Raw genomic sequence first — 7,925 nt, 5'->3', positions numbered from 1 at the left:
GCCAAGTCCATGTAAATTTGGCTCCACCCGTGACCACACCCACATTTTAGTCCATGGCCATGCCCATTTTGCAGCACAACTTGCCCCTCTCACCCCCCCCCCCCCAAGAAATGTTTCTGCGGACGCCCCATGATCACCTCCCAATATTTCATATAATTCCCCCACATCCCAATCTAAACTCCCCCCACAAGATACTAATGTCCACCCTGAAACGTATAACAAATGAAAAGAACATCCCCTTCCATACTGTAATTACCTTTAACCCTCCTCCCACAGCAACTCAACCTAACCCAACCTCCCCAGAAGAAGAATGGCTGCCAGCATCAGTAAGAGGGACAGTTGGGAGGAGCTATGATTAGAGTTGGGCCGAACCTCCGATTTTAGGTTCGCGAACCCTGTTCGCGAACTTCCGCGAAAGGTTCGGTTCGCGAAAAAGTTTGCGAACCGCAATAGACTTCAATGGGGAGGCGAACTTTGAAAGTTTAAAAAAATTCTATCAACTGGAAAAATGATAGAAAACATGTTTCAAAAGCTCTAATACCTGGAGCCACACCTAATTGAGTGAAATACACATCACTGCTGGAGGACCCGCTCACCCTCCCTCCTCCAAGCAAGGTCCTTTATACCATTTGCCTGCCTACACTAATTAGTTATGGGACAGCTGCTACACACTCTGCTAGGGAGATTTTAATTGGCCTCCACCACTTCTACCCCTTCTACCTATTCCCTTCTCCTCCTCCCTCCTACCGGAGGGAGGAGGGTCTCTTCTGCCAGGGAATTATACTATTTTAAAAACCAGTATACATCATATCATAGCTGGGAATACATACATGAGTATACATCATACCAGCACGGGCAGCACGGTGGCGTAGTGGTTAGCTCTCTCGCCTTGCAGCGCTGGGTCCCCGGTTTGAATCCCAGCCAGGGCACTATCTGCAAAGAGTTTGTATGTTCTCTCCGTGTCTGTGTGGGTTTCCTCCGGGCACTCTGGTTTCCTCCCACATTCCAAAAACATACGGATAAGTTAATTGGCTCCCCCTAAAAAAAAAAAAAAAATGGCCCTAGACTACAGTACTTACACTACGTAATATATAGATATACGGCAATGGTAGGGATTAGATTGTGAGCTCCTTTGAGGGACAGTTAGTGACAAGATATATATATATATTGTACAGCGCTGCGTAATATGTTGGCGCTATATAAATACTAAATAATAATAATAATAATAATAATACCATAGCTGGGGATACATACATGAGTATACATCATACCATAGCTGGGAATCGAACCCAGATCTCACTGTGTGGTGGGCATGTCACCCTAAGCACTGTACCACTACAGAAGTAAGTGAAGCTAGCCTAAAATTTAACATTTATGCTCAATGCAATAGAACCATTAGGTTGCTTAAAGGAGAACTGTAGTGAGAGGTATATGGAGGCTGCCATATTGATTTCCTTTTAAGCTATACCAGTTGCCTGGCAGCCCTGCTGATCTATTTGGCTGCAGTAGTGTGAATCACACCAGAAACAAGCATGCAGCTAATCTTGTCAGATCTTACAAAAATGTCAAACACCAGATCATACCATAGCTGGGAATCGAACCCAGATCTCACTGTGTGGTGGGCACGTCACCCTAAGCACTGTACCACTACAGAAGTAAGTGAAGCTAGCCTAAAATTTAACATTTATGCTCAATGCAATAGAACCATTAGGTTGCTTAAAGGAGAACTGTAGTGAGAGGTATATGGAGGCTGCCATATTGATTTCCTTTTAAGCTATACCAGTTGCCTGGCAGCCCTGCTGATCTATTTGGCTGCAGTAGTGTGAATCACACCAGAAACAAGCATGCAGCTAATCTTGTCAGATCTTACAAAAATGTCAAACACCAGATCATACCATAGCTGGGAATCAAACCCAGATCTCACTGTGTGGTGGGCATGTCACCCTAAGCACTGTACCACTACAGAAGTAAGTGAAGCTAGCCTAAAATTTAACATTTATGCTCAATGCAATAGAACCATTAGGTTGCTTAAAGGAGAACTGTAGTGAAAGGTATATGGAGGCTACCATATTGATTTCCTTTTAAGCAATACCAGTTACCTGGCTATCCTGCAGATCCTCTGCCTCCAATACTTTTAGCCCTAGACCCTGAACAAGCATGCAGCAGATCTGGTGTTTGACATTTTTGTAAGATCTGACAAGATTAGCTGCATGCTTGTTTCTGGTGTGATTCACACTACAATGGCTAGATAGTGTACTGGTTAAGGGCTCTGCCTTTGACATGGGAGACCAGGGTTTGAATCCTGGCTAGGTCAAGTACCTATTCAGTAAGGAGTTCAAGGCAAGACTCCCTAACACTGCAGGGTGGCCTCTTGAGCGCGTCCCTGTGGCTGCAGCTCTTGAGCGCTTTGAGTCCAACAGGAGAAAAGCGCTATACAAATGTTTGGATTATTATTATTATTATTATTACTGCAGCCAAATAGATCAGCAGGGCTGCCAGGCAACTGGTATAGCTTAAAAGGAAATCAATATGGCAGCCTCCATATACCTCTCACTACAGTTCTCCTTTAAGCAACCTAATGGTTCTATTGCGTTGAGCATAAATGGTTCTATTGCGTTGAGCATAAATGGTACATTTTAGGCTAGCTTCACTTACTACTGTAGTGGTACAGTGCTTAGGGTGACGTGCCCACCACACAGTGAGATCTGGGTTCAATTCCCGGCTATGGTATGATGTATACTGGTTTTTAAAATAGTATAATTCCCTGGCAGAAGAGACCCTCCTCCTTCCGGTAGGAGGAAGGGGTAGAAGGGTAGCCAATTAAAATCTCCCTAGCAGAGTGTGTAGCAGCTGTCCCATAACTAATTAGTGTAGCCAGACAACTGAGTCATATGGTATAAAGGGACCTAGCTTGAAGGGAGGGTGGGCGGGTTCTCTAGCATTGAAAGCAGTGTGTTTGACAATAACATGTCTGCTGACAGTGAAATGGAGGCTAAAAATTTTGCTCAATACAGCATTATGGGGCGAATCGAACTTCCGCAAAAGTTCGCCTGATGCAGGCGAACGCGAACCCCCAAAGTTCGCCTGGAACCGTTCGGCCCATCTCTAGCTATGATAAATATGGCAGCCTCCATAGTCTTCTCACTAGTACAGTTTCCCTTTAAGGGAGAATAATATACATATCTTATGCTGGGTATACATGAAACGTTTTTCCACTCGATTTTCCACCCAATCAATTTTTCCCGCTCGTTTTTCTTATCTTTTTCCATTCACTTTTATGAGAAATTGAGCTCAGAATCAATCGGGAGGAATATTGGACATGTTGGAAATTATCTATCGAATCCATCTATCGAGAGGAAAAAACTTATGTTGTGTACCCAGCATAAAGGGGCCCTTACACTCAGCCGATTTTCTGGCCGACCGATCGATCCCGATCGATCGATCGATTGATCGTTTGCAAATCGGTTGCCCAATCGACCGATCGATGGCCAATTTCGATCGATTTCGATGGATTTCCATCGAACTGGCAGGGTGGAAAATTTAGGTCGATCTGATGAGATTGCTTATCAGTTTGCATTGGCCTTAATGGAAATCTGATGGCAAAAAAATGCCATCAGATCGAATTTCAATAGATTTCAAACTGAAATCTATTGGAATTCTATCCTGGTAAAAAATGTTCTAAAACGCATCAGATAGATCATCAGATGCATTTCTTATCTATCTGCTGCCAATCTGACGAGTGTATGGGCACCTTAAGACCTACACTGAAACGGATATACAGATATTTTAGTGCTGCAATTAAAGTGTTCTAAGCAAACTTTTTAAAACTCATTATGGGAAATGGTATATTAAATATAAATGATTGATACAACTAAAAGCATGTTTTTTGCTTTAGTTTGCATTGCTACCTAGGATTCTCCAAAATTAAACTGAGTGTATATAGTATACTGTATTCTGTATTTTTAAGTCCAGCTGTTCACCTTCTGGCCTGTAGGGGGAGCTCTGATAATGCAAGTGAACTTTTCTCCCTTTCCTCACAGAAGCTTGCTAGTTCCTTCCTGCAGGGTGATGTGAGAGGCTTGGAATGCAGCAGCCTCAGCTTTCAAATGAACTTTTATCTACCTCACTCAAAGGATTTGCAAGGCTTTCTTTTTATTAGATCGGAAGGCTTTTATGCAGGGATGTGTCCCCTGTAAAATGTATACATAAACAAGTAATGAGTTTGTTAACTGGGAGGACCTAAGGAGGGCAAGTGGTATATTTTACACAAGGGAGATATAAATGCTATGCATAAAACCCAGCACATCTCATTACAGGCATTATAGTGCAAGAATAACCCATTAGGATGCTATAAGGCTGTCAAATATAAGAGAGCAATGATAATAGACAAAGCAAGTTAGGGCTCAATGAGTGCGATGTAGCAGCACTGCACAGGAAAATGATTGACTGTCGCAAATTACTTACTGCACACCTGACGTGAGAGTGATATGGACGCTGACATATTTATTTCCTTTTAAACAATACCAGTTGCCTGCTGATTATTCTGGTTTCACTGGTGTCTAAATAAGGGAACACAGTATATACAGCGCAGGAGACTCGGGCGCACACGGAGTAACTTCGGTGCTGTCAGAAGAAGACGGAGCTGAAGTCACTTTTAAAACACAATAATTCGGCTTCCAGCAATTGATTTCATTCCGCACCATCCATGGCAGCCTGGAGGGGGTATAATATTTAACACGGCCGGGACTTGTGCAGCAGCAGGATCAGCCATATGCCGCGCCCAAGTCTCCTGCGCCGATACCCAGGGCCGGCCGGCATGAGGCAGGGTGAAACTTTTGCCTCAGGTGGCAAATTTCTAGGGGCGGCATCCGCCCGTCCGTGGGTGCGGGAGGGCCGGCCGTCGAGCTGGAGAGGTATCGGGCAGGACGGGGGTATAGGGCCTAGCGGTGGAGAGGGGGATCGGGCCCCCCCTCTCTCGCCTGGGTCCCCCGATCTGCGCTCCCTTCCAGCTTTAAATAGTGAGTAAGCAGCCGACTGTATTGTAAGTGGCCGGCGTTGCAGGAAGTGACGTCAGTGGAGCGCACGCTGGAATGAGGAAGAGGTGAGTGATCCCCCGCCCGTGCCTCTTACTGTCGGCTGCTTACTCACTATTTAAAGCTGGAGGGGAGCGCAGATCGGGGGACCCAGGCGAGGGAGGGGGGGCAGACCCCCCTCCCCACCGTTAGGCCCAATACCCCCGTCCTGCCTCAGGTGGTAAAAAGTCTAGGGCCGGCCCTGCCGATACCCCTCGTACAACTGAAACAAAGCCAGTCAAACTTCAGTCAGAAACATCTGCTTTTATGCTTATTCAGGAGCTATGGCTAAAAATATGAAAGGTTACCAGAGCAGAAACTATTATGAGAAATGAAGGAGCAGGCTTGTGTGGGGACCTGACCTGATAGCCACTGCTCCTCCCATTCTCTTCTGCCCCCCCCCCCCTTTTCTTACCTAAAGACCCCCTGGCAGCCTCTTCCGGGTCGCAGGAGTTGGGCCTCACTGCGCAAGCGGTAGTCTGGCTTGCGCGCGTCCTTCAGCGCGTAGCCGGTAGGGATGGCCCTGCTTAGGAGAACTCATGGAGGAGCATGTGATCAGTTTGATCAGCTGATAGATTTGTAAGGTTCTGATTTGCTGTGATGACTTTCTGGTGTAACACATAATCAGGACCAGCAAATCAGAACCTTACAAATCTATCAGCTGATCAAACTGATCACATGCTTCTCTACGAGTTTTCCTAAGCAGGGCCATCCCTAGTAGCCGGCAGTGCCCTGCACATGCCGTAATCGTGATGTCACGCGCAGAGCGCTCCTGGCGGCGGTCGCACACTGAGGGACCCAGAAGAGGCTTGCGAGGAAGAGGGGGGCAGAGGAGAATGGGGGAGTGGTGGCCATTAGGACAGGTCCCCATACATGCCTGCTCCCTCCGTTTCTCCTAATATTTTTCGCCTCCGGTATGACAGCCTTTAAAGTAAACCTTAAGTAAAAAAAAAAAAGTTTTACTCACCTGGGGCTTCCCTCAGCCCCCTGCAGCTGTCTGGTGCCCTCGCAGCCTCGCTCCGATCCTCCTGTCCCCACCGGCGGCTACTTCCGGTTTCGTCGACAGCCGCAGACAAGCTGGGAACGCAAATTATTTTTCGCATTCCCGGCCACTATAGCGCCCTCTATACTGCTATTGCGGCCTTCCTTGCTAGAGTGTGAGCCCCTCTGAGGGACAGTCAGTGACAAGACAATATACTCTGTTCAGCGCTGCATAATATGTCTGCGCTATATAAATAAATAAACGTGTGCCATTGCAGTGCCAGTGAAGCATACTTTCAGTGTATTGTATGCTTCACTACGTGTAGGACAGCAGCAGCATGTCAGTGGCAGTGGTTTTGTTGGAAAGCGACCGACAACACTTATAAGAAGAATCTTTTGACAAAATCCACGCGTATTATTACTATTGATTTATAAATCGCCAACATATTCCATGGCTGTGTACAAAGTAAGAAACAAACATTGGGTACATGATAATACAGGCAATAAATATACAAAATACGGAATTGGTACAAAATACAGAACTAGTAACTACAATGACAAAAGATACACGATGAATAAAATGTATGACAAATTCCAAGACACAAAGGGTGAGAGAGCCCTGCGCCTGTGAGCTTACAATCTAAAGGAATGGGGGAGAAAAGAGGTGGGGTAGTGTACAATATTCATACCTAGAGGCACTGTGTTTTTAGGTTATCTAGTATCTAGGAGTGGCCTTCGGTCAAAGGGGGAAAGGCCTAAGGTAGAGAGTATGTTTGTCAGAAAAGTGAGTTTTGAGAGAGTGTTTAGCCTCCTTGCGAAGTTGCGAACCCCTAACGCCAATTGGTGGACGCAAGGTGGCAGACCTAGAACCACTCAACACCAATTGGTGTGAAGTCCTGGGGGCGTGTTTTGCTGGGGATTGTGCACGCTGATGCGCGCGTATCCCAGCTTGAATGACGAACCTCCGTTCCGTCATCAGTCTACCAGCGTCATCGCCGCTAGGAGACTGTTAGACCGCTGTCTATTTACATTGATCTACGGCAGCGCTGTACTGTGGACAACCGTGTCACTCGGCTGTCCCCTGGAGAGGCCCAGAGAGCGTGTGATTGGCTGGCAAGGGGAGGGAGGGGATTAGCAAAAATAAAAGTAAAAATTGCGAAATGTATAACCCCCCTCCCAAATAAATACATAAAAAAAGAAATAAATAATGCAGCAGCGATCATAGCCCACCAACAGAAAGCTCTGTTGGTAGGCAGAAAAGTGGGTGGGGGAATCACTTGTGTGCTGCAGTAGCCTGAATTGTAAAAATAGCCTGGTCACTAGGGGGGTGTAAGCCTGTGGTCCTCAACTGGTTAAAGATATCAAAGGTCGGCGAGTGACGGATGTGTTGTGTAAGGGCATTACAGAGGAGGGGTGAAGCACGTGCGAAATCTTGTATACGTGCATATGAGAAGGCGATTCTATAGGAGGACAAAAGAAGGTTAGGTGCAGACCTCAGATTGCGGTTGGGTTGATATCTGGAAATTAGTGAGGAGATGTTCAGGGGGAGAGATTGTGGAAAGCTTTGTGGGTAAGGAATTGGAACTGAATCCTCTGGAAAACTGGCAGCCAGTGAAGAGTTTGACAGAGAGGAGCAAGAAGAAAAATGAATGAGATGAGCAGTCGAGTTCAGTACAGATTGGAGCGGTGCCAGTCTGTTAGTTAGTAGTTTGCAAAGTTGTATGTTACAATAGTCCAGATAAGATATTTTGATGATGTTATCCATTCAGTCGTGTCCGACTCTTGGCAATTCTATGGGTTAGCTCTCTCCATGCTGTCTGCTCTTGTACCATTTCTGCCAGTTGCCTTAATCTCAATCCTGTGTCAGCTTTG

Source organism: Hyperolius riggenbachi, chromosome 12 (genome assembly GCF_040937935.1).
Source record: "Hyperolius riggenbachi isolate aHypRig1 chromosome 12, aHypRig1.pri, whole genome shotgun sequence".
NCBI classification, from domain to species: Eukaryota; Metazoa; Chordata; class Amphibia; order Anura; family Hyperoliidae; genus Hyperolius; species Hyperolius riggenbachi.
This window is presented reverse-complemented; position numbering follows the sequence as displayed.